General features: G+C 43.8%; 1 protein-coding gene across 6 annotated transcripts in view; it reads left to right on the top strand.

Moving 5' to 3' along the window:
• C6H4orf19 (chromosome 6 C4orf19 homolog) overlaps nucleotides 1-25,419 on the top strand; it is a 95,016-nt gene that overhangs the window by 38,194 nt on the left and 31,403 nt on the right. For 2 of the 6 annotated variants that reach the window (XM_060417580.1, XM_060417579.1), the window contains exons 2-3: nucleotides 2,968-4,568; nucleotides 17,759-17,814. The exons of 1 other annotated variant lie outside the window; for it this stretch is intronic. The gene's annotated coding sequence lies outside the window, so the exon portion shown is untranslated. Of the gene's footprint in view, nucleotides 1-1,377; nucleotides 4,569-17,758; nucleotides 17,815-25,419 lie in introns of all 6 variants that reach the window. 3 more of the 6 variants (XM_060417578.1, XM_027970926.3, XM_060417582.1) reach the window with 2 other exon arrangements.

A 25,419-nucleotide genomic window follows, 5' to 3' on the forward strand; every position in this document is an offset into this window, starting at 1 on the left:
AGGAACTGTGTTTAAGACGCAGGTGACAACCCTCCCTCCTTTTCCTCCTGCACGCACCTGGGTGGCAGCACCTCCTCCACCTCGGCAGAAGCCTGGAAATTTCTCTCATGGCGAGAGCAAAACAGAAGTCATGAATTTGCGAGCAGCCAGGTGTGCTTTTCCAGAGTGGAGTCTCCCGTGAGGTTGCTGTCAGGCACCTGGCTGGGGCTTCAGTCACTGAGGCTTGACGGGCACTGGAGGATGCACTTCCGAGGAGGCTCAGCGGGTTCCTCTCCACCGTATCAGTGTCCTCACGGCAGGGCAGCTGGCTTCCCCCAGAGTGAACCACTTGAAAGACCACTGCAGGAGCACTTATGCTTTTCCTACCCTAACCCAGCCTTGGTAATCACACAGCATCATTTCTGCCTTGTTTTATTGAACACACAGGCCAGCCCTGCGTCAGTGTGGGAAGAGGACCTCACAAAGATGTGATAGCAGGAGGCAGGGATCACAGGAGCCAGCTAGGAGGTTGGCTACGCCACCCGAGCCTTTCTCTGACAGTTTCTCATCTTTTACAGTGAAGAAAGGGGCTTTTTTTTTTTTTTTTTTTAATGACGTGAAGGTTAAATAGATACCCTCTTTAGAAGTGTGGTCTAAGGCAAGTGACTGAGGTGATATGGAGAGAGGCCGAAGCAGTCATCACCCATGAAGAGTCCAAGAGGGGTGACTGGGCACACACATGGTTCCAGTAGAGGGTGAGGTAGGACCCCACATGCTAAAAAAGGGAAAGGCCAAAGGACTTTAGCCTCTGATGATTCGAGGAATCCAGATATAAGCTGGAGTAATTATAGGTGCCAGGTTTACAATTCCAAAATTCGTTTAGTCCAGAGAAACTGAAACAGAACAGCGAGAAAGAGATTATTCATTTCAGTTCTGCAAACATGCATGCGTTTCCTCTGGGATGGGAAAAGAATAACAAGGGGACGTTAGTGCAGAGGAGGGGAACTAGCAATGCATGAGCCCCGCAGGGCTCCAGACATAATTGTTTTAAATTTAGTGTCACCTGAGAGGTGGGTGCTGCCATCCTAATTCAATGGGAGTAAACCAGTATACGTGCATATGTGCTAAGTTGCTTCAGTCGTGTCTGACTCTTTGTGACCCTATGGACTGAACCCCACCAGGCTCCTCTGTCCATGGGTTTCTCCAGGCAAGAATGCTGGAGTGGTTTCCCTCCTCCAGGGGATCTTCCCGACCGTCCATGTGTGCTAAGTTGCTTCAGTCATGTCTGACTCTTTGTGACCCTATGGACTGAACCCCACCAGGCTCCTCTGTCCATGGGTTTCTCCAGGCAAGAATACTGGAGTGGTTTCCCTCCTTCAGGGGATCTTCCCGACCCAGGGATTGAGCCCGAGTCTATGTCTCCTGCATTGGCAGGCGGGTTCTTTACCACTAGCGCCACCTGGGAAGCCCGAACCAGTATAATCAGCCATATAACCTGTAAGGGCCAAAGTTGCATTTGACCTTAAAGCAGCTCTTTCAAGCATCTGAAAATCAAACTAAATGAGATCCAGCTTACAGAATAGCGGCCAGAGGAAAGTTCGAGGTGGGTGAGAAGTAGCTAGTCTCCAGCATCACCCCTGTTAGGATGTAATGAAAGCAAGTCTCAGACCAAGTTCTCCACATACATATTTTTATTTGCAAGCAGACACAAAGCAGAGTAGCAATCTGTTTTGTAAACTTGAAACCCCAATCCTCTGTCCTTCTAAGTTCTGCCACCACCCTGCAGAAAAGATTGAGTCGGACCAGACAATATTTCATACACAGGATTCTGTTACTCTTATAGTCAGCATCAGGTGCCAGAAACCACGTAATCAATGACAGATCACAGGACTGGGAGCCCACTTCATGTAACATGCCTAAGGGTGTAAACTCTAGGTTCTACTCCCTGTTTACCTGAGGCCAAGGAAGCCATGACTGTGTCCCTTAAATCCCACAAGTAGTGTCTATTTCTAACATTTATTTTCCTGGTTAATATATCAGTGACTTCACCAATGAAAACCCGTTTATGCCATTCATCAATTCATATCTTAGTAAATGGACAGTGGATTTGCATTTAATGACTTCTTTTATGTTTAGACTTCCTGATTAGGTACTAGGTGATCACCCTGAAATGTAAATTTCTCACTACCCCCTAAAGTTTAATAAATGAAACTTTTATATCATACTGTGTATGGTGAAGTAAATTAAGTTGTAGACACTAAAGCAAAGGGGATGTGTAAATTCTTAGCCCAGAGAGTAGACGCAGGCAGAGCTAAGTTGAGGACTGGCAGCAACTTCACTGGAGAAGGCAATGACACCCCACTCCAGTACTCTTGCCTGGAAAATCCCATGGATGGAGGGGCCTGGTAGGCTGTAGTCCATGGGGTCGCTAAGAGTCGGACATGACTGAACAACTTCACTTTCACTTTTCACTTTCATGCATTGGAGAAGGAAATGGCAACCACTCCAGTATTCTTGCCTGGAGAATCCCATGGACAGAGGAGCCTGGTGGGTTACAGTCCATGGGGTCACAAAGAATCTGATGTGACAGTGAGTGAGCAGACATGGCAATATTTTATGAAATACTGGGGCCTGAGGATTTTGTATTTCCATCAGAGTTCTAAAGTGCCTCAGTAGACTAAAGACCTAACAACATTAAAAAACTGCCTAGCTCACTTGAAATGATTCAAGGCAATTTGCAACACATGAGGGAAATAGTATACATTTTATATAGTATTTCTTTTTTCAATGTCAATTCCCAGCCTTGGCTGTAACATACATTAAGCTTCATCAGAAGTTAGGCCTGAATTATGAATCATAATATACAAACAGAAATGGTGATTTTGGGCTTCCTTCTGAATTTTTTAAATGTTTGTCCATTTCTACTGAATTTAATGACAACGAGTCCCAACTCCAGGAGAGTGAGCACTGGGTTTGTTTTTATTCCAGGTACTGCTTGAATACTGATGGTTGCAAAGCACTGTGGGAGTTGAAGAGCTTTGACTAAAGGAACCTCATGCTTTCGTTAGAGTCTTCAGCAAGGAGGGGCGTACCGCTCCTCCTCTTGGCTATGGAATCACTACCCCTTGGCAGCAGTTCGGGCTTCGAGTTTGGGTTTGTTTAGCAAAAGCAGTCAGCCACACAGCCAACCTGTGGCCACACCCTAGCCAAGAAGGCCCAAGGCTGGATTTTCTGTTTGGCGTTTAACTATTGCACATGTGTGTAAATTTCCAAGAACATGCTAGGATTTTAACCGTGAGATGTAAGCTTTTAAAGCACCTCTCTGGGGAAGAGGGAGAGAAAGAACTAGTAGAACTGCGCCGGTATAGGTCTGATGAGGTCAAAACCCTGGTGAAGCAACAAAAGAAAGAAAAAAAGTTTCAGAAAATACAATTTCACACAAAATCCCCAGTTCCTCTGCAGTTGCCCAGAGAGAGGAAGCCTATTTGGATTGACCACAGTGTTCTCCTAGGCAGGAAGTGTGCCCCCTACAGGCTGGGAAAGGAAGATGTCAAGGATTTAACTTGAAAAGCATAACCTCAGATACACAGATGACACCACCCTTATGGCAGAAAGCAAAGAACTGAAGAGCCTCTTGATGAAAGTGAAAGAGGAGAGTGAAAAAGTTGGCTTAAAACTCAGCGTTCAGAAAACTAAGATCATGGCATGTGGTCCCATCACTTCCTGGGAAATAGATGGGGAAACAATGGAAACAGTGACAGACTTTATTTTGGGGGGCTCCAAAATCACTGCCGATGGTGACTGCAGCCATAAAATTAAAAGATGCTTGCTCAAAGAAAATCTATGTCAAACCTAGACAGCATATTAAAAAGCAGAGACATTACTTTGCCAACAAAGGTCCATCTAGTCAAAGCTATGGTTTTTCCAGTAGTCATGTATGGATATAAGAGTTGGACTATAAAGAAAACTGAGCACTGAAGAATTGATGCTTTTGAACTGTGGTATTGGAGAAGACTGTTGAGAGTCCCTTGGACTGCAAGGAGATCCAACCAATCCATCCTAAAGGAAATCAATCCTGAATATTCATTGGAATGACTGATGCTAAAGCTGAAAACTCTAATACTTTGGCCACCTGATGCGAAGAACTGACTCACTGGAAAAGACTCTGATGCTGGGAAAGTTTGAAGGCAGGAGGAGAAGGGGACAACAGAGGATGAGATGGTTGGATGGCATCATCAACTTGATGGACATGAGTTTAAGCAGGCTTCTGGAGTTGGTGATGGACCGGGAAGCCTGGCGTGCTGCAGTCCATGGGGTCGCAAAGAGTCAGACATGACTGAGCGACTGAACTGAGTTGAACTGATACATTTACTTTGCATTCCTTCCAAACTTACATTATATGGTTTAGCAGTGTGTACTCAAATTTAAAGACACTGTAGTTTAAGGAACTATTCTCATCAACAGTTCTAGCCCAGTATACATTATGTAAACTCCACCAGGAGAGAAAAACTTCCCACTTTGTTCAAGCTCAAGTTTGTGTGTGCACACACATACATTTTATTATTCTTCTTCTTAAAAATTCAATTTAGGTAATCCAGTTCAATGCTTATAGTTTGAGGTTTTAATTCTGACAGCTTGTCATATTTGATTAATCATATTTTGTGCTTTTTTTTCTCATTTAGAATGTTTCCCACCCAGGAACCTAGCTTGAGATTTTATGAAGCATGATGATATAGCAGCTCTCACTGAAATCTATGAATTTGAATGATGTTTAAATTTAACAGTATATTACCTAAAGTCCTTATGCATAAAATATTTCTAGGCTAAATTCTGTGATTTCCCCAGAAACACATATCAAATTGTCTTCAGTAATGTGCTACATAAATATAACTAGGTACTTTAGATTACAGCCATTAATTTTATTCTTTTAGTATTCCTATCTTTGAAATTCATATATATTCCTTCCTTTGTGTCTTCTCCTTAACCATATGATCATGTATTATTGTGTTATAATTGTCTTATGTCTTAAGGTTAAGCTAACTCCCAGTAGCTCTGTTATCCCTTCTGTGCTTGAAATGCTTAGCATTTGCTGAAATTGCCTGTGGCTTGACAGTTAATCCTTGGTGTCCCTGAAATTCAGAATAAAGAATAGGGTTTCTAACTGAATATAAAATAAAAAGACAAGTGAGGTCTTGGAATCCTGACTTCCTTTAGATTTGACCTGATTAATAAGCATAACAAATGGGTTGTTCTTTTTATTCCTAGAAGAAAATGCTATATTCTAGCGGGGGAAATACGGAATCAGTTCAGCCTATTTACCCTCCTATTAGAAGGCATGAGGGGGGCCTTCCCTAGTGGTCCAGTGGCTAAGACTCCAAGCTTCTAATGCAGTGGGCCCAGGTTTAATTCCTGGTCAGGGAACTAAAGCCCACATGCCTCAATTAAAAGTTCTCGTGCTGCAGCTAATACCCAGTACTCCAGTATTCTTGTCTGGGAAATCTCATGAACAGAGGAGCCTGGCAGGCTACAGTCCATGGAGTCACAAAAAGTCTGACATGACTGAGCGACTAACACTTTAACTTTTCACCTTTCATTACTCCTATTCCACATTTTAAAAAAATATAATATATGTATATATATAAGCCTTTTTGTATTTGTAATTTTTAAATATCTACTTAAAGAAAGGGTCTAAAGAGGCTTGGAATCCCAAATGTATTGGTAGATGTTCCAGGGCAGCATGTTTTTGAAAGTCTCAAATACTCTTTAAGAGAGTTTGTCATTCATCTAAAGAAGACCCTCCCCTCATGACTATTATCTATGCTGGTTTCACAGGAGAAAACTCAGGCCCATGGTTCAACATGAAATATCTGCCATAGAAGTTGCCCTTTGGGTCTGCTAAAACACTCCCAATTACAAGTTTTCCTTCACTTTTTTTTTTTTTTATTTTCTGAGAAGAGATGAAATAGTGCTTTGAGAGAGCCAAGTAACCATGTTGCATATACCTAAGAAATCTTGTTGTGACCTGGCTTGCTCTGACTCACTTACAGTCGCATTTGCAAAGCACATCTCTATTAAGAGAAGAAGCAGTGTCCTAAAGGGTCCATGTGTGTCCAGAAAAGGAGTCTTTTCAGTGACTCTGCCACCATCTTCAGACTTAGTCATGTCTGAGGTAGTATTTTAGGGCCTTTGTATGCCTTATCTCTAAACCCTGTAATCGTGCTAGAAACAGCAATATCCCCATTGTCAGTTCAGTTCAGTTCATTTCAGTTCAGTCGCTCAGTCATGTCCAACTCTTTGCGACCCCATGTACTGCAGCACACCAGGCTTCCCTGTCCATCACCAACTCCCGAAGCTTACTCAAACTGTTGTCCATCAAGTCACGAATGATGCCATCCAACCATCTCATCTTCTGTTGTCCCCTTCTCCTCCTGACCTTAATCTTTCCCAGCATCAAGGTCTTTTCCAATGAGTTGGCTCTTCATATCAGGTGGCCAAAGCATTGAAGCTTCAGCTTCAGCACAAGTCCTTCCAATGAATATTCAGGGTTGATTTTCTTTAAGATTGACTGGTTTGATCTCCTTGCTTTCCAAGGGACTCTCAAGAGTCTTCTGCAGCACTACAGTTCAAAAGCATCAATTCTTCAGTGCTCAGCCTTCTTTATGGTCCAATTTTCACATCTGTTCATGACACTGGAAAAACCGTAACTTTGACTATATGGACTTTTGTTGGCAAAGTGATGTCTCTGCTCTTTAATACACTGTCTAGTTTTGTCATAGCTTTTCTTCCAAGAAAGAAGAATCTTTTAACCTTAATCTTATGGATATCTAATATTTGTTAATGAAAGAAATGAAGGAAGAAAAAAAATAGGTAGGGAAGTTTCCATTATTTTCTGGAAAATTGCTCACATAGGATTAGAAATGCTTAAATGAAAAGATAAAAATAATAACTGAGCAAGATATATTTGACTCAAGTTTGGACAGGCATCTTAATGGAGACAGACCAGGTCTGCAGAGTTCTCAGTTCCCTTAGAAAAGTAAGTGGATTGCTAAGTAATGATAAGAAATATAGTGCACATTTTTTGAGTGATTATTAAGCATCTTCTTTCTGGTTTTGACATGAAAAATACATCAAGTTCTTTATTTGGAAAGGTGGTGTCCATTTTACCTAACTCACCAGAAATAACACTTAAAGGAAATCCTGAGAAAGTTTTTGGTCTCCTGGGATTTTGTAGTTGGTTGGAAGGGAAGCTCTGTTGGTTTTGGGTGTGTGTGGGTGTGTGTGGGTGTGGGTGTGGGTGTGGGTGGGTGTGTATGTGTGTGTCATTTAAGGAAGCAAGATGAAATAGGTGTGCGTGTGTGTGTGTGTGTGTGATTTAAGGAAGCAAGATGAAATAGGTAACCCATACAGAAGTACTCATTTTTGTTTTTATTTTTGAAAACCATTGCTCCAAGAAACATACCATTTAAATCATTTGGCTGCAGTCTGAGCAGACTAGATAGATATACTTTCCTAGAGGATGCGCACGCACTGATGTAATGGCATCATGAAGTCTAGGAACTTAAATCATGAGAACCCATGTCCAGGAAGATCCTGGGCATCCATTCAAGTGTGGTCACAGTTGGGGTGTCTTCTGAACCCTGAAGCCGTTTCTTGACCTCAGCTCCCTTTAATCAGACCTACTGCCCTGAATCTAGTAGTATAAGGCCAGACATTTAGGGCCGGCTGGTTAACTATTATTGAGCTCCCACTGCATGCCTGATGCTGGATTGAGCGCCAGTTTTCCTAGGGAATTTACATTCTAGCACAGAACAGCCTAGAAATACATAAAAATTCTTTCCTTTATTCGTCTAAAATCAGTCAAATGTATGTCAAGCACTTTTCTACACACCAAGGATGCAAGTGTGAAAAATTATGACTCGTATGAAAGGTGCAGCGGGTACGGTGGGAGTTCAGAACTAGGACAACTAGCATAGCCCAGGGGATCCAGGGTGCTCTCCTTTCTGGAAGAGGCCAAGATGGAGTGAGAAGTAGTCAGCTGGACAACATGAAGAGGGCTTTCCAGGGAGGAGAGCGCTCAGGGCAGTCCAGTAAGAACTCCCAAAGTGTGAAAGAATTGAGGATTTCTCCTCATTATCCCACCACTGTTTGGGGGGGTTTTGCAGATGGGGTGGGGGTGTGGAGCCACAGTGATGCCGTGAGCCGGAGGTGGAAGAACAGGAAGTGGGAAAGGGGTGTCGGGAGCAGATTCCAGTGTCCCTTTCCCCCTTCCTCAGGCCCTTCCCTGTCCACTTCTGCTTGTTTTCCTGACCTCCTGTCTGCTACGGGTGCTTGGACAAAGACTGGGAAATCATTTCATTTTGATTCTATACTTGCTGTGAACTAAAAGTCAGTAGTTTTTCTTTCTTTTTTTTTTTTTTTTTTCCGTGCTTATTTCTTTGGCTGTGCTGGGTCTTAGTTGCAGCATGTCAGCTCTTAGTTGTGTAGTACCTACACTGGAGCCCCATATCCTGGGATTTGGGGTCTCAGCTGATAGAGTGTGGCAGCTTCAGGGCCAGTCAGAGCTCAAATCTTGGTTCTCCTGCTTGCTCACTAGAGGATAAAAGGCAGTTGCGTAACCTTTGTTTTCTCCCCTATTAAGTGGGCTAAAGAATATGAGGGCTGTTATGAGGGTTAAATGAGATAATGCACATAAAGTGCATGATGCATAGTAAGCATCAATATTATTATTCATTAACATTATTATGCCATTATGAACAATAGGTAGTAAATTAGAGTCTGTGGTTACGAAACTGAATAAGCCACAGCACCAGCTAGAGAGACAGACATCTGTGTAACTGACCGCAAGACCAAGGGGTAGAGTCTGCATAAGAATCGGCACAGATGCTTCCACAGGAGTTGGGGACCAGGAGTTCACCAGCAGATCACAGTGGGCCTTTGACCTGGGAGGCAGAATTCCACTCACCTTGAAAAGGTGAGCCTAGCTGCATGCATGCATGCTAAGTCACTTTAGTCATGTCTAACTCTTTGCAACTGTATGGACTGTTACCTACCGGACTCCTCTGTCCATGAGATCTCCAGACAGGAATACTGGGGTGGGTTGCCGTTCCCTCCTCCAGGGGGTCTTCTCCACCCAGGGATCAAACCTGTGTCTCTGACGTCTCCTGCATTGGCAGGCAGGTTCTCTACCACCAGTACCACAACTGTATTAGTGATCTATTGCTGTGTAACATGGTAATCCACCCCCCCCAATTAGTAGCTTAAAACAACAAACATCTGTTATCTCACAGGAACCCAAGCACCATTTAACAGGGCACCTCTGGTTCAAGGTCTCTCTTGGGGTTATAGTCCAGCTGCTGGCCTGGCCAGGGCCATCTCCAGGCTGCATGCGAGCTGGAGAGCCCGCTCCCAAGCTCACTCAGGTGCCCAGTGGCAGGCCTCCAGAGACCTACTTCCGGTTCACTCACATGATTCTGCTTTGGTTCCTCCTCATATACTTTGTTCATCCTTTAGAGCTAGAGTCAGCACTTTGCAGAGGGCCAGAAAGTAAGTAAATATTTTAGGATTTGTGGGTCATACAATGTCTGTCGCCACTACTCAACACTGCTGTGTAACTTGAAAGCAGCCACAGACAACTCCTCAGTGAATGGGCATACCTGTATTCCAAGGAAACTTTGTGTAGTAAAACCGGGTAGCCTGACCCTTACTCTAGACCTCTACAAGGACAGCAGCATGGTTTGAAAAATTGTTGCTGGGCATCACTTAGCTTCTCAGGGCTGCAGGTCCCAATCCATAGTACATGTGGGCTAGAGTAATTTTTCTCAGGGCTTCCCATCACAAATGCTGTGATTCTAACTTTAATCTTTATTTGTAGCAGTTTAATAGCTATTTCTTTGTTCTTACTGTCTAAGAACTTAACCAGAGTGTCAGTAACACTTCATAAATCTCACTGTAAACTGGGAGACACTTACCCAGGGACAGCTGGTAAAGAATCCAATGCAACTTGGGAGACCTGGGTTCGATCTCTGGGTTGGGAAGATCCCCTGGCGAAGGGAAAGGCTACCCACTCCAGTATTCTGGCCTGGAGAACTCCATGGACAATCCATGATGGTCTCAAAGAGTTGGACATGACTGAGCAACTTTCACTTTCACTAGCCAGGGACGCTTAATATTTTTTTTAATATTTATGTAATTATTTGGCTGCCTCGAGTCTGAGTTGCAGCACATGAGATCTTCATTGCTGCATGCAGGCTCTTTGGTGTGGCATGGAGGCTTCTGTCTAGTTGTGGAGCGCAGGCTCAGTAGTTGTAGCACGTGGGCTTAGTAGACCTGAAGCATGTGGGATCTTAGTTCTCCATAAGGATGGATGGCATACATGCTCAGTCGTGTCCGACTTTTATGACCCCACAGGTTGTAGCCCACCAGGCTCCTCTGTCCATGGAATTTTCCAGGCAGGGATACTGGAGTGGAATCAAACTCATGTTCTCTGCATTGGAAGGTGAATTCTTAACCATTGGACCACCAGGGAAGTCCCAAGACAACTTAACTGACATGTTCAAGTCCTCTTCTAATACATGGAGTCTCAGTTAATCATGGCATGGCTGGCCAGTTTGGGGCAGAGAGTGATGGGCTTTTGCAGCAAAGCCCTTGCCCAGGAGCCCTTGCCCTTATCAATAGCATCATTATAACAGCTACTGGTGATTGATTGCTTACCTATGTCAATGTTGTTCATTCGCCAGGTCATGTCCGACTCTTCTCAACCCTGTGGACTGCAGCATGCCAGGCTTCCCTGTCCCTCACCATCTCCCAGAGTTTGCCCAAATTCGTGTCCATTGAATCAGTGATGCCAGTCAACTATTTCATCCTCTCTTACTCTCTTCTCCTTCTGCCTTCAATCTTTCCAAGCATTGGTGTCTTTTCCAATGAGTCAGCTGTCCACATCAGGTGGCCAAAGTATTAGAGCTTCAGCTTCAGCATCAGTCCTTCCAAAGAGTATTCAGGGTTGGTTTCCTTTACTATTGACTGGTTTGATCTCCTTGCTTTCCAAGGGACTCTCAAGAGTCTTCTCCAGCACCACAGTTTGAAAGCATCAATTCTTTGGCGCTCTGCCTTCTTTATTGTTCAACTCTCACGTCTGTACATGACTACTGGAAAGACCATAGCCTTAACTAGATGGACCTTTGCTGGCAAAATGATGTCTTTGCTTTTTAACACACTCTAGGTTTGTCATAGCTTTCCTGCCAAGAAAAAGTCATCTTCTAATTTCATGGTTGTGGTCACCATCCGCAGTGATTATAGAGCCCAAGAAGAGGAAATCTATCGCTGCTTCGACCTCTTCCCCTTCTATTTGCCATGAAGTGACAGTATCGGATGCCGTGATCTTAGTTTTTTTAGTACTGAGTTTTAAGCCGGCTTTTTCACTATGTCAATGCCAAGTATGTAATCCATGGTTAACAGCTCTTAAGGTTCTTAAGATGCAGATACTTACAGAATCACAAACAGTGAAGTCCCTACAAGAGAGACATGAGAGCTGAAAATTTCAGCTCTGAAAATTTCCTGTGAAGTAATTCCACGTAAGTCTGACTTAGGGTGAATATACAGCCTGATTTTTCTAGAACAGCCGTAATGTCAGATCAAATCATTCAGAGGTTGAAACAGGTCTGGATTACTTTTTCGTTGTTCTCTTCAAGGTTCTTGGTATATTAAGTAGTAAAATAATGACAGAATGGGATAATAAAAATTAGAGAATATTTTAAAAGCTTTCATGTACAGATCTGCAATATTGCGTACATGCATAAAGGTAATAAAATTTTCCAATTTATATGGAAAGTATTAGTTCATTAGGAACTGCAGCAAATTTGCTATGGAAACATGGGGCTGAAGTTCAAAGCTGTGTGATAAACACTGTCTTCTTGCAGTCCTGTCCGTGTAGCTCTGGCTGTATATTTGGAGATAGTGGTGAAGAGTCTACACTGAGGCCCTCCATGAATGGGAAGCCTGGGTTAGTTGACCTCCTGTTTCCCGTACTTCCTACCTGCCCCCATGATGAAAGGCTTTATGACAGAAATCCTGTCATAGGGAAGACTCCATGATATAAATGAAAAGCTTTCTGAAGCCCAGCTCCACCATTTGCTAGTTGGGTAACCTTATATGAGTTACTTAAGCTTGCTAAACCATTCTCTATATTCATAAGATGGAGCTAGTAGTGCGTATTTCCACATTATGGGAAGAAGACGAAATAATGAATGTCAAGCACCAAACGCAAACTGGATGTTCAAGCGTCAGATACCGTCACTATCACCACACATACGCACACACACACTCACTCAGTCTTGCCTCCAATCTGGAGCCCAAGTTTGGGTTTTGAACATCTATTGAGTGTAATTACACTGCCATCCCTGGGCCTAGTGAAGAGTCCTGTGCCCACAATTTCCCTGAGCTCCTGTTCACAAATGAACTGCTGGCCCTACAAGTGTGGTGACTTGGCCCCTGGGCCCTGCCTCCTGTTCCATCCCCCCTCGCCTACCCTTGGTAAATGAAGGTGTGAGAGTCAGCATGTACATCTGAGACACATCTCTTATGCCACATCTGTGAGAAAACTGAGACAGAATCAGACTTTATAAATAGAAAAAGGTAATATCCAAAGGGCATTGGCATAAACAGGTTTACAGGATGGTTTACAGCCATTTCTCCTGGGGCCCCTGCTGTTAAGAGGGACACACAAGTTAAGAATACAGGTCAGACTTCCCAGGTGGCTTGGTGGCAAAGAATCCACTGCCTGCCAAGCAAGAGATGAGGGTCCTTGGGTCAGGAGGATCCCCTGGAGAAGGAAATGACAACCCACGCTAGTATTCTCACCTGGGAAATCCCATGGACAGAAGTGCCCGGCAGGCTACAGTTCATGGGGTCACAACGAGTCAGATACGACTTAGCGACTAAACAATGCGGATCCAGGTCTGATTCCCTGGCATCTACTGTGTGGGGTTTTTAACTGTTTGGTAAGAGAGGATTTCTGCCTGGATGGGTGATGGCCAGGCAGGTTCCCTTTGCTTTCACCTGGATAAAGCTCTGAAGGGCGGTGATGCCTTGTGGATGCAGCATTACCTGGTTTGTGATGGAGAAACAGCCTCCTGGCTGTCTCTTAACAGCTTGGCCCTATAGGTCTTTACTTTGTGTCAGAAGAAAATTAAGAAAATGAAAGGCAAAGAAAATCGAAATCAGGTCACTTGTTACAATTATATAAAGCACCATAGACTTGGAACTTGGAAACTGCAAGGAGGGTGACTTTAACAAAAATGGAAAGTTCCAGAAATGTTAAGCCATGGAGAGAAATGGTTAACTGGCATAACTAATTGGAATAATTTGCAGCCATTTAAAACAATCATTATGGACATTATGGATTGTCATGGAAAAGGCTCAAAATATAATGTTAAAGGGGGAAAAAGCAATACATGAAGCTGTTATATATTGTGTAAAATAGATATGCAAATGGACATAAAATAAATCCTGAGAAAAAACTGAGCATCTAACCCAGGTTAGGTTCCTTGACTAAGGCTTCCTCCCACACTTTTCCTAAACTTTGCGTGCTTATATGTATTTGTGCATGTGTCTGTGTAATTATATCTATTTTATATATAAATATGTACACATACAAATATATTTTTAGTGAAAAAATTCTTAAAGCATTTGAAAAAGATTGGAGGTATTTGTGAGCAGAGCAGCTGCAAAAGGGAAAAAAAAAGTTTGTATGCTTTTTAAAAAAGCACTTAGACTTTGCACCAAGGACTAAACTTTAAAATCCATCAATAGATGAGTGAATTTTACACTTTCTACTGCAGCTGATCATGTGTTACTAAAGTAATTAAGGCCTTTCTTTTTTCCCATAGAGATTCTAGAGATAAATCACAGTTTTGTTTTTCCTTGGTTTAAATGGCATTCTTCTTTGATCATTGCTTCACAGAGGGAAAAGATATTTCCTTGTGCAAAGTAGTGGTTAACTTCTCACAACCTCAGACAACAAAGGGCCCCTCTGTGAGGACACAGAAATTCCTCCTGGAATACAGGGAAGGCCCCCAGCTGAACCGTATCCAAGGAAGATGCCGCAAAACTTGCAAAGCTTGTTGGGAGAAAGGAGCCCAGCTGGAGGTCTTTTCTTTCTATTCAGATATTGGCCCTGCTTAGAGGTGGGGGTGGGGGCAAACCCATAAAAGAAAACCCCAAAACAAGCCTGAATGCGTTTACAAATTACAAGGAAAAGTTAATTCTGGCAACCAGTGTTGGTGCCAACTGAGGCTTATCATATTTAGAATTTAACTCCACTTGGGAAGAAAGTTGGGTTTTCTTCTCATGGAAGTTAGAGAAGTACACCGAGATGGGCTGTATGGCATAAATGCTGAGTAAAAGCCAGTCTGTGGGAAGGTTACACGCTGGTTCAGTTGCCTCGGCCACCTCTACTCTTGGGCCACTGTGAGTGCCACATGTGGCGACTGGTTATGATGGGAATCCCATCAAGTCAGGCCCTGAGCGTGGCATCCACAGCGCCCCCTACCTGACTCCTGTGAGTTTACATGTCACCGTGCTTCCTTTTCTACCAGCTGCAAGCCTCTTCCCCCTCCAGCCACCGTCTCATCAGCTTGAGCTTCTCGACCTTGGGAGGGTTTACAGAACAATGGGCAGGCCAGGCTGGCATGTCCTGGGCTTTGAGTGACTGCCAGTGCCCTTCCCTCTTCTTTCTTCCCTTTGCCCTTCTTGAACTTAAATTCCTATTCCTGATGTAGTTAATAAAGTTCCTGGTCAATGAGAGAGCTTTTTGAAAAAGCCAGAGATCAGGGCGATGATGAGAAGAAATGAGAGACTAGGAGACCCTCTTCTTTACTGAGAGCCCCTCATCCCATGTAGATTAAGAACAGTGAGAAGAATGGCAGCTGCCATTTCTGCGCTTCTTCTGTACCTGCTTGTCCTGATTCTTGCATTATCTGTATACCTCACGTCCGAATAAACAAAGGTGCAGAGAGATTTAGAAGTTTGCTTAAGGCCACACAGCTAATTAGTGGGGCAAAGTTTCCAACTCAGGAGTTTCTGAGTTCCCCAGAACGCTCCCCTCTTTTTGCTACACAAAAGTGCTTTCCCAAAGACTCAAAAACTATTAGTCACCATCAGTATTTGCCCTCAACATCTGTGGCCAAACAGTATCAGGACATGTAAGAAAGACTCCTTTCTACTTCCAGCAGTGGCTCCAATTGAAAAAGAGTAAAAGTTCTACTCCATGTACAGATAACTAGTTAAATATCAAACTCACCAAGGCTCTACAGACCCATGGAATGTGGTCCCTTCAGGGGTTCCATGTACTTGAAAACACTGTAAAAATCACCATTTAGGAAGCTGTAGACCAGCACCATCAAGTAGAACTTTCTGCAGAGAGAAAAATGTTCTGTGTCCACACTGTCTGATATGACAGCCATCAGCCACATGTGGCTTTCAAGCTGTTGAAATGTGGCTGGCTGGTGTAACCCAGGAATTGAACTTTTCATGTGTTTATTTTTTAGTAATTTAAATAGCCACATATGGCTAGTAGTTACCAGATTGGACTGTGCAGCTCTAGAATATTCTGGCAGGTTGATTGCTGGTCCCCACGTTTTCATGATGCTTTGCCAATAAGCTCTATTATAGGACTGGATCGTAATTACTTGTTTTTGTTTTGCCCACCTCACTAGGCTGTAAGCAATTAATTTTGCTAGATCATGTCATTAGCACATGACCTGGCCCACAGCTGTCGCCAAGTCAGGTCCCAACTCTTTGTGACCCCATCCACTGCACCACTCCAGGCTTCCCAGTCCTTCACTATCACCCAGAGTTTGCTCAAACTCACATCCATTGAATCAGTGATGCTATCCAACCATCTCATCTTCTACCACCCTCTTCTCTCCACAGTAGTAGGCATTAAATAATTAATGTAGGCTAAATAAATGAATGGGAATCAGCTTTAATTTGAAAGCATCATTGTTATTGCTTGCTATCATCTAGTTTACATTTTCTCCTGACTTTGCTCTTAGGACTAGATTGGTTCCCAAATTTCCAGATCAGGCTGCCCACTTATGAGCACATCTTTCTTTCCTCAGAGAATCACTTCTTTAGCTGATTATTTTGGTTATTTGCCTCAGTAATGTTTCTATTACCATTTCTTGATTTTTTTTTTTTCAGTTTTAGACATTATCTTCCACTATGGAAGAAGATGGTTCAACTTCCTCACCCTGCCCCACCGCAAATAAAGAATGTCCCCCCTCCCTATCGAACCCCACCTCCAGTTTTAGTTAGGTAAATAACTAGTATTTATTATAACTACATAAGTGCTGTTCACAGCTAAGCCAAGTAGAGAATTATAACTACATTTTCTTTCCTGCACAGTTTCTTCTCTGAAGGTAACAAATGATTTGTTTTTTTGTTTTGTTTTTTTTTCATTTGTTCAGTATTCTGTATCCTTACCACTAATTTGATGCCAGATTCTTTCCCTAGCATGTGTATTTTTCTCTGTAGGATACGTCAGTGATTCTGTCAATTTCTTCTCTTAAAAGAAAACTGCCCAGAGCCTTCTTAACTTCTGCAACGGGAATGAGCCTCCTCCGGGTTGTGCAGAGTGCTGGGATTCTGGAATCTCCACGGCGATGGTCCTAGGGGTTCCTTTTGTCTCTCTCCTGTTTTTAATGTCCTATTTCTTATATTCCTTGCCTTCCCCTCTTGGTTTACTTCCTCATTTGTTTATTACATCTTCTAATAGACTCCTTTCCAAGAAGGGATGGTAAAATTTTTGAGACTTTTCTTATCTGAAAATGTCTTTATTGTACCTTCTCATTTCGTTGGTAGTTTGGGCAAATTTAGAATAATGTGTAGGAAATCAAACCAGTCCAGGATTTTCCAGGCAAGAGTACTGGAGCCGGGTGCCGTTGCCTTCTCCGATCCTAAAGGAAATCAACCTTAAATATTCCTTGAAAGGACTGATGCTGAAGCTCCAATACTTTGGCCACCTGATGTGAAGAGCTGAGTCATTGGAAAAGACCCTGATGCAAGGAAAGATCGAGGGCAGGGGGAGAAGGGGGCAACAGGATAAGATGGTTGGATGGCATCACCGACTCAATGGACATGAGTTTGAGAAAACTCTGGGAGATAGTGAGGGACAAGGCAGCCTGGCATGCTCTGGTCCATGGGGTCATAAAGAGTCGGACACGACTAAGCACAGCCCAGCACTGTGTGTGTACTTAAGAAGTCTAAAGCCGTTCTGATCCCCAGCTCTCTGTATATGGTCAGCTTTTTCTTTGTAAAAGCCTATAGGAGCTTTACTTTTACCGCACTTCTGAAATATCACAATGGTGTGTCTTGGCGTTGGGTTTAGTTTTATTTATCACTTTGGTCACTTGGTGAGTGCTTTTATCTAAAATCTCATTCCTTCAGTTATGTAAATTTTTCTCAACAGCTTTCCTGTTGTGCTGTTTAAATCTCACTGCAACCATGTTTTATAGATGAAACACTGATATTTGGATAAATGATTAATTAGGCATTAATTGATTGTTAATTCAGTATTGGGAGCTGGGCTGCAAACTCAGGCCTGGTAAATTTCAAAGCCCTTGTTTACCTGGAGTCACTGGTCCAGGCCAGGAATCCTTTCCCCGACATCACTACCTACGTCTCTCTCGGGAAATGCTTTCTGTTCTCACTTTTAAGATGCATCTTGGCTATGAAAAGGAGGCAACTGGCAGGCCTGTTTTTAACTGTTTTTTGGTTTTTTTAGTTGCAGGAAGAGAAAGTAAATGTCTAGGGAAACCTCATGGACAATCTCCACAACAGGTAAGCTCTTCTCTTTTTTATGTTTTGGGAAGAAGGTCTATTCTTTCCACTTTCCATTAAATTTTCTATTATTTGGTCTCCCCCTGCAGTTTTTATTACCTGAAACATTAAAGCCAGTAGACAGGGCAATCCCCAAAGTCCATTTCTTTCAGATTCATTCAGGTTTGAGTAAAATGCTATTATTTTCTTTTTCCTTTTGTTGTTTGGGAACAAAGAACAAAATTTGTTTGTTCTAAAACAAGTAACATACAACATGACCCATCTAAGTCTTCACATTGAACAATGTACAATGTGAGGCTGAAACAAGAAGGCTGAGTATTACCTTGTTTGAGCTCAGTTAGCTCCACTCCAATATTTCGCCACCCTGTGCATGCCCAAAAATGAACCCCAAAGCACAGCAAGTATTAATGTGGGACTTATAATTAATTTTAGACAGTCGATAATTCACAGCTGTGGAATCCACAAATAATGAGGAGCAGTTGCGCACATAAAGCGCATGGAACACCCGGTGCATAGGACACTCTATGGAAGGTTGCTATTTTTATTGTCATCTTTGTTATTCTATATTATTAAATCCTGAGGCTGTTGGACACCTTTGAAAAGTGTTCGGTTCAGTCTCTCAGTCGTGTCCGACTCTTTGCGGGCCCGTGGACTGCAGCACCCCAGGCCTCCCAACTCCCGTGATGGAGACTCATGTCCATTGAGTCAGTGATGCCATCCAACCATCTCATCCTCTGTCGTCCCCTTCTCCTCCCGCCTTCAATTTTTCCCAGCATCAGAGTCTTTTCTAGTGAGTCAGCTCTTCGCATCAGGTGGCCAAAGTATTGGAGTTTCCGCTTCAGCATCAGTCCTTCCAATGAATATTCAGGACTGGTTTCCTCTAGGATGAAAAGTATTCAGCAGGGGAACTGATAAGATTCAGGTTTGTGACCTAGAAAGATCCCATGACTTCTGTGTGGCAAATGTCTTAGAAGACACAGGGGGATGCAGTGGCAAGAGGATTTGCAGTAACTCAGGTAAGAAGGCAGTGATAATGTCTTAGGACAGGGGCAGGGCAGAGCACACAGAGAGACAAGAGTGGGCCTCAGAGAGCGTGTCAGAGGTCACCTTCCCCCGGAATGTCGTCTAGACCCCTACCAACCCCTTTATCTGCTCGCTTTCAGCCATAAGTCTTCTCGAGTCTTTTCCCAAGATTACTTGGGCACTTGTTGCCTTATAGAACACAATGCACGCATACTTCATTTTATTTTAATATTTATTCTTTCTTTCTTTCTTTGGCTGCATTGGGTCTTAGTTGCGGCACTGGAAATCTTCATTGTGTCACACAGGATCTTCCGTTGTGGTGCACGGTATCAGTAGGTACAGCACACGGGCTGCAGAGTGCACTGGCTTCCGCAGTTGCAGCACATGGGCTGTCTACTTGCAGCGAGCAGGCTTAGTCACTCTGTAGCATGTGGGATCTTAGTTCCCAACCAAGGAGCAAACCTGCATCCCCTGCATTGCCAGGCAGATGCGTAACCACTGTACAAAGTCCCCATATTTAAAATTCATACTTTTAGCACTCCCTTAGTCACGTATTTATGCATCATTGCCAGACTGTGAGTTCTTTTCAGCTCCCTGGAACTGAATTTGGTACCTGCACAAAATAGGTGCTCAGGAAATATTTGATGTGTGAATAAGTGGTGAACCCTTTAACGTACAGCAGAGATCTCTGCCTCTTGTGTCCTGGTCACTAGCAGTGTTTTATCCTCAGATTCTCAAGGATATTCAAGGCCTTGAAATCATGCTTATTCTTTTCAAGTGCAAACTTCACAGAAATAAGGGACATGAGTTTGAGCAAACTCTGGGAGATAGTGAAGGCCGGTGAAACCTGGCGTGCTGCAGCCCATGGGGTCACAAACAGTGCCTGAGCAGCAACCAAAGGAACGTCCACGTCCAAATCCTGCACATGCAGTGCCATCTACAGACATGCGAGAGCCTGTCTTTTCTTGTCCTCTGACCAGTCCACACTTCCCACCCTGAGTGGGAAGCCTGTATTATAAAATACAGTGATCGTGTAGGGGGATGTTCTTTAAGAGTCGCTGAAGTTTGGGCATCTAGAATACTGGGGATTAACCAGAACTAGTCCATTCCAAGCATCTAGCCTTGAGCTGTGTTGCTTTTAAGGTCGTCGTTCTTTGTACCTTTACAAGACTGTAGCATTTGTAAACTGTAGAAGTTTATAAACTTCTGTCCACATCGCCTCTTCTGCAACTTCTGCATTTCCAGAACTTCATTTTTTCTAAATGCTTCAGTTATCTTCCAGACGTCCCCCACCTTCCAGATAAGGCTACTTATCAATGTTAGCGACATACCCTGTGCTGGAGACACGCCTGATTCTTATGGGATTCCAGGGAGGATTGGGTCAGAACACCACCCATTTCTATTCTCAGTGTCTAAAAGTCACTAGGCCAGAGTTAAAAAATTTTCTCATAGACGATGGCCGTGAAGGTGAGAGCAGCCCACATCCATTAAGAACCTGCTACTTGCTAGTCACATTCTGCCAGGTCCATCACATGTACGCAAGCCGTGTGGTTCTCAGAGGACCCCTTCACAATTCGGTGTCACTGTTTCCCTATCTAGTGGCTGGCAAAGCTTAGGCTCTGAGAGGTTAAGCTACTCAAGATCATCCAGCTTAGAACAGGCCAATCCAGATTTTGACTCCAGAGCCCACTCCCTTAATTACGATAGACAGACTGTCTTCTATCTACTGGGTCTTAAAATTCTTCATCTTCTTCTTCTAGAACCAGATATGATTTTTACACATGTTCTTTGACCAGTTCTTCTATGGAGGTGGCTATAAAAATGAAATCAATTATGAACTGAATGCAAGGGCATCTCTGATGTGTTTAAGCAGATACCCTACTAAAAGTTGGTGATGCTGAGCTTCCTATATAACTTGAGTCAAAGTCAAGAGGATCAGCCCAACAAGCTGAGTTGAGATGAGTCGTGTCAGATGATACTGTGATTATGGGTGGTCAAGAGTGTGATGGGACGGGGGCCACCGAATCCCACATGAAAAAGACGTAGAACTGCACATGTTAAGTGAAAACACATCATCTTCACTTCAAATTTTAAAAATCTTCTCAAATTGTATTATCTGAAGAGTCTCCAAAGTGTACTTGTTCATATTCTTAGAAACTAAAAGCCACCCAGAAGGTGATGGCCTGTCCCCATCTTCAGCTGAGCCTGAGTCTTTGTGCTGTGGACATTACCCCTGAACACACGTGGTTTGGTTTGGTTACCAGTGACATGGTCTATTAGTTCATCAGTGAACAAGATTCTACCCAAGTAGCAGAATTCAGGGTAAACACCTAATCCCATATCATTGATGGTCGTCTGTCATGTTAAGTGAGATTGTGTATGTGACCCTTGGGTCGGGAAGATCTTCTGAGGTAGGAACTGACCTCCCACTCCAGCACTCTTGCTTGGGAAATTCCTTGGACAGAGGAACCTGGTGGGCTACAGTCCATGAGGTTGCAAAGAATCAGACACAACTGAGCAACTGAGCATGCACGCATGTATATGTGATTAGCTGAGCTCTCTGTAACATCTCTTTCACTTCAGAGCTGTCTGTGGTCATTTGCAAGACTTCCTCAAAACATATTTCAAAAGCAACTGATAAGCGCATGGTGATAGCTGGATTCCCAGCTCTAAGAGTTATAGATACTGTCTTCAACTGTTGAGTTAGAGACTCCCTGAAGGATTTAGGGGTGTATTAAAAATAAACTTCCTGCCACTACATTGATAATGGGGAATAGATTAATAGCACCCACATGAGTAATAGAGAACGCCCTTCATATTTCAGCAGACATAAGAGACACCTAAAATTATGGATTAACCACAGTCACCCCTATGTGCTAATGATGTTGAGTATTTTCATGAGATTACTGAAAATAGTGTGAAGGCCCATGTGTTCCCTTTACTCTCTCCAGTTAGAATATCTATATACTATAGAAGGGTTTCAGAGCTTAGAAGGGAAGACAGGAGACTTGTCTAGAAGTTGTTTTGCACAGTAAACAGACTGATCTGGGGTGGGAAAGGCAAGAGAAATTGACGGAGATGACGGAGGGGCTAAAGTCCCTTCCCCAACCACCACTGACCCCCACCACCGTGACTTGTCCTACATCAGCAATTAGAAACACGTACATTAGATGCTACCTATCTATACAGAGTCCAACACTCTTGTTGTATATCACTTAATAACTAGCCAGGAAGCCTTTAGTCAGGATATTATTTGTATTAGGGAAGGTCCAGTCAAGAATGAGAACTCTTCCTTTCAAACAGAAGGACGTTATAGTCAGTGGGTTATGTGGGTATTGGAAGATCTGGGAGACCAAATGAGATGCTGAGATAAACACAGAGATGGTCAAGGCAGGAAGACATTACCATCCTCAGGGGAGGCCCAGAACCAGATGCTGGGTCAGTGGCTGGAGCGTGGTGAGGCACCATAGCGGGTGGGGCTCTTGCACATCTCTTGCTATGGAGGAGAGCTGGCCACTCCCAGGATGAATAGGATGCCATCCAAAGCAGAGAGAGGAAGGGAACCAGACCCTGACTTCCCTCATCCTCTCCTTCTACCAGTACCTTCCACTGGCGGGACTCACCCACATCCAGACAAGGGTTCCTCAGCATTAGGGTGCCCTGAAAAACTGAGCAGGCAAGGAGGCAGAGACTGATCCAAGAGCAGACAGGCAGTGGCCCGGCCCAATGCTGGCATTGTTTCAACTATCAGCTGGGTTTGTTTCAACTGTTCCTCAATTAGTAAACATTTAGGTTGTCCAAACTGATCCCTTTATTATTGGACACTTGGTTTATTTTCACTTTCTCCTGTTATAACACCCATAGAGAAGGATAGAAGAACATAAGTTAAAAACTGTTAAAAAGCAAATTCTGAAGAACAGAATTTTTAGAATCTTAACAGGATTGTAAGCTGCTCCCGTTGGCAGCAGAACTGGAAGCAATGACTACTGGTATTAGTCTCTGACCACAATCATTTCTGACCAACATAAAGTTAGGTTTTGGCCAACTTGGTTTGGGCCATGCCATCTGTCACCGAAAGGGGCCAGTGGTAATGGTAACCATCTCACTTTTGCCAGAAATTCCCCAAGACACAGAGTTCTTAGAGTGTTAGGCCTCTCCCTTTAAGTAGATCTCACCTAGACCAACCAGTAACATTGGCAAAACAAAGAATCCTGCCTGCCTTTATTTCCCTAACACCATAAAGCAGTAGTTCTCAGAGTGTGGTCCTTAGACAGCAGTGTTAGCGCCACCTGGGAGCTTGTTGGACATGCAGGCTATCGGGCCCCACATAGACCCAGGAGGGTGCCTGTGGCCCTGGTGCCCTCTGCCTCTCAATGTCCCTAGGATCCCACCCCTGTCACCTGCATGCCTTAGTCTTTGTTCAGTAATGAATTGCACTGCTGACCTAAATAGGAGCCTACTCCCAGGAATTTACAGTCCAGACAATAGGGGAATAGCTTCTCAAACTTTCTCCCTATAACCTTTCTCCCTGGGGGTACAGGAAGAGGGACCTGGTCTAGAGGGCTGACCACAAGTTACCAACAGAACTTGTAATTTTCTGCATACCTTTGTTTAATTCTAATAATTGAGGCCCAATTTGCCTTTTCAAACACAATATTCTGATTTTTTTAAAATAAAAAGTAAAAATAAAATAAAATAAAATAAAATAAAAAGTAATGGAGAAGGAAATGGCAGCCCACTCCAGTGCTCTTGCCTGGAGAATTCCAGGGACAGTGGAGCCGGGTGGGCTGCCGTCTATGGGGTCGCACAGAGTTGGACACAACTGAAGCGACTTAGCAGCAGCAGCAGCAATGGGCTTCTTCCCCGAAAACCTTCAAACTGGGCCAAATTTAGTTTATAGCTTATCTTTACCTCCTAGAATATGGTCATGTACCCTCATCCAGAAGATGGGGCCCCAAGACCAGCTCACACCATGGGCAGCCCACAGGGTCTGGGGTGAGCACAAGGATGGCCCTAGGGAAGGAACAGTGAAATGGACAGGTCCAGCTGCAGCAGATCTAACCCAGGGGAGGGAGTGAACCCCTCCACACCCTATCCTGCCTCCCCTAGTCCCTTCCCCAAAACTTTCATCCAGGCATCAGATCCCATTTGTGTGAAGAGAGGTGTCTATAGAATTGCAGGAGTCTTTTGACCCATCCATTGTCTGGCCAGGCTACAGAGTAAATCCCATGCCCAGCCAGAGCTGGAGGAAACTCTGCCATAAGGTGGTACTGTGGCTACCAGAACTTAACACAATAATTATCTGAATGTTTAGGAAATCATCTAGTCCGTAACTTCACCACATGGCAAAGCACCTACACTGTTTATGCCCTGCTGGTGCTGCTGCTGCTAAGTCGCTTCAGTCGCGTCCGACTCTGTGCGACCCCAGAGACGGCAGCCCACCAGGCTCCCCCGTCCCTGGGATTCTCCAGGCAAGAACACTGGAGTGGGTTGCCATTTCCTTCTCCAATGCATGAAGGTGAAAAGTCAAAGTGAAGCTCAGTCGTGCCCGACTCTAGCGACCCCATGGACTGCAGCCCACCAGGCTCCTCCGTCCATGGGATTTTCCAGGCAAAAGTACTGGAGTGGGGTGTCATTGCCTTCTCCGTTTATGCCCTAACTCTCCTGTATTTAAGGCCTTTCCCATACTGTCCCTCCCTTGAAATTAAATAACCAATATATACTGCCATCTGGTGGCGAATAGATGAAACCACATGTATGAAATACTGTTCAGTCCTTAAGTGGTGTTAGGCACTTTGCCAACCCCGTGGACCGCAACACGCCAGGCTTCCTTGTCCTTCACTATCTCCCAGAATCTGCTCAAACTCATGTCCATTGAGTCGGTGATGCCATCCAACCATCTTTTCCTCTGTTTTCCCCTTCTCTTCCTGCCCTCAGTCTTTCCCAGCAGCAGGGTCTTTTTCCAGTGCATTTGCTCTTGGCGAAAGCATTGGCGCTTCAGCATCAGTCCTTCCAGTCAGTATTCAGAGTTGATTTCCTTTCTAATACCCTGTGTAGATTAGTCATAGCTTTTCTTCCAAGGAGAAAGTGTCGTTTACTTTCATGGCTGCAGTCACCGTTCTCAGTGATTTTGGAGTCCAAGAAGATAAAATCTGTAACTGTTTCCAAGTTTTCCCATCTATTTGCCATGAAGTGATGGGACTGGATGCCATGATCTTACTTTTTGAATGTTGAGTTTTAAGCCAATTTTTTCACTCTCCTCTTTCACCTTCGTCACAGGCTCTTTAGTTCCTCTTCACTCTCTGCAATTAGAGTGGTATCATCTGCATATGTGAGGTTATTGATCTTTCTTCCTGCAATCTTGAGTCCAGCTTGTGAGTCATTCAGCCTGGTATTTCACATGATGTACTCTGCATAGACGTTAAATAAGCAGGGTGACAATATACAGCCTTGATGGACTCCTTTCCCAGTTTGGAACCAGTTCATTGTTCCATGTCTCATTCTAATTGTTACTTCTTGTTCTGCATACAGGTTTCTCAGGAGACAGGTCAGGTGGTCTGGTATTCCCATCTCTTTAAGAAT

The sequence above is a fragment of the Ovis aries genome, chromosome 6, assembly GCF_016772045.2.
Source record: "Ovis aries strain OAR_USU_Benz2616 breed Rambouillet chromosome 6, ARS-UI_Ramb_v3.0, whole genome shotgun sequence".
Lineage (NCBI taxonomy): Eukaryota > Metazoa > Chordata > Mammalia > Artiodactyla > Bovidae > Ovis > Ovis aries.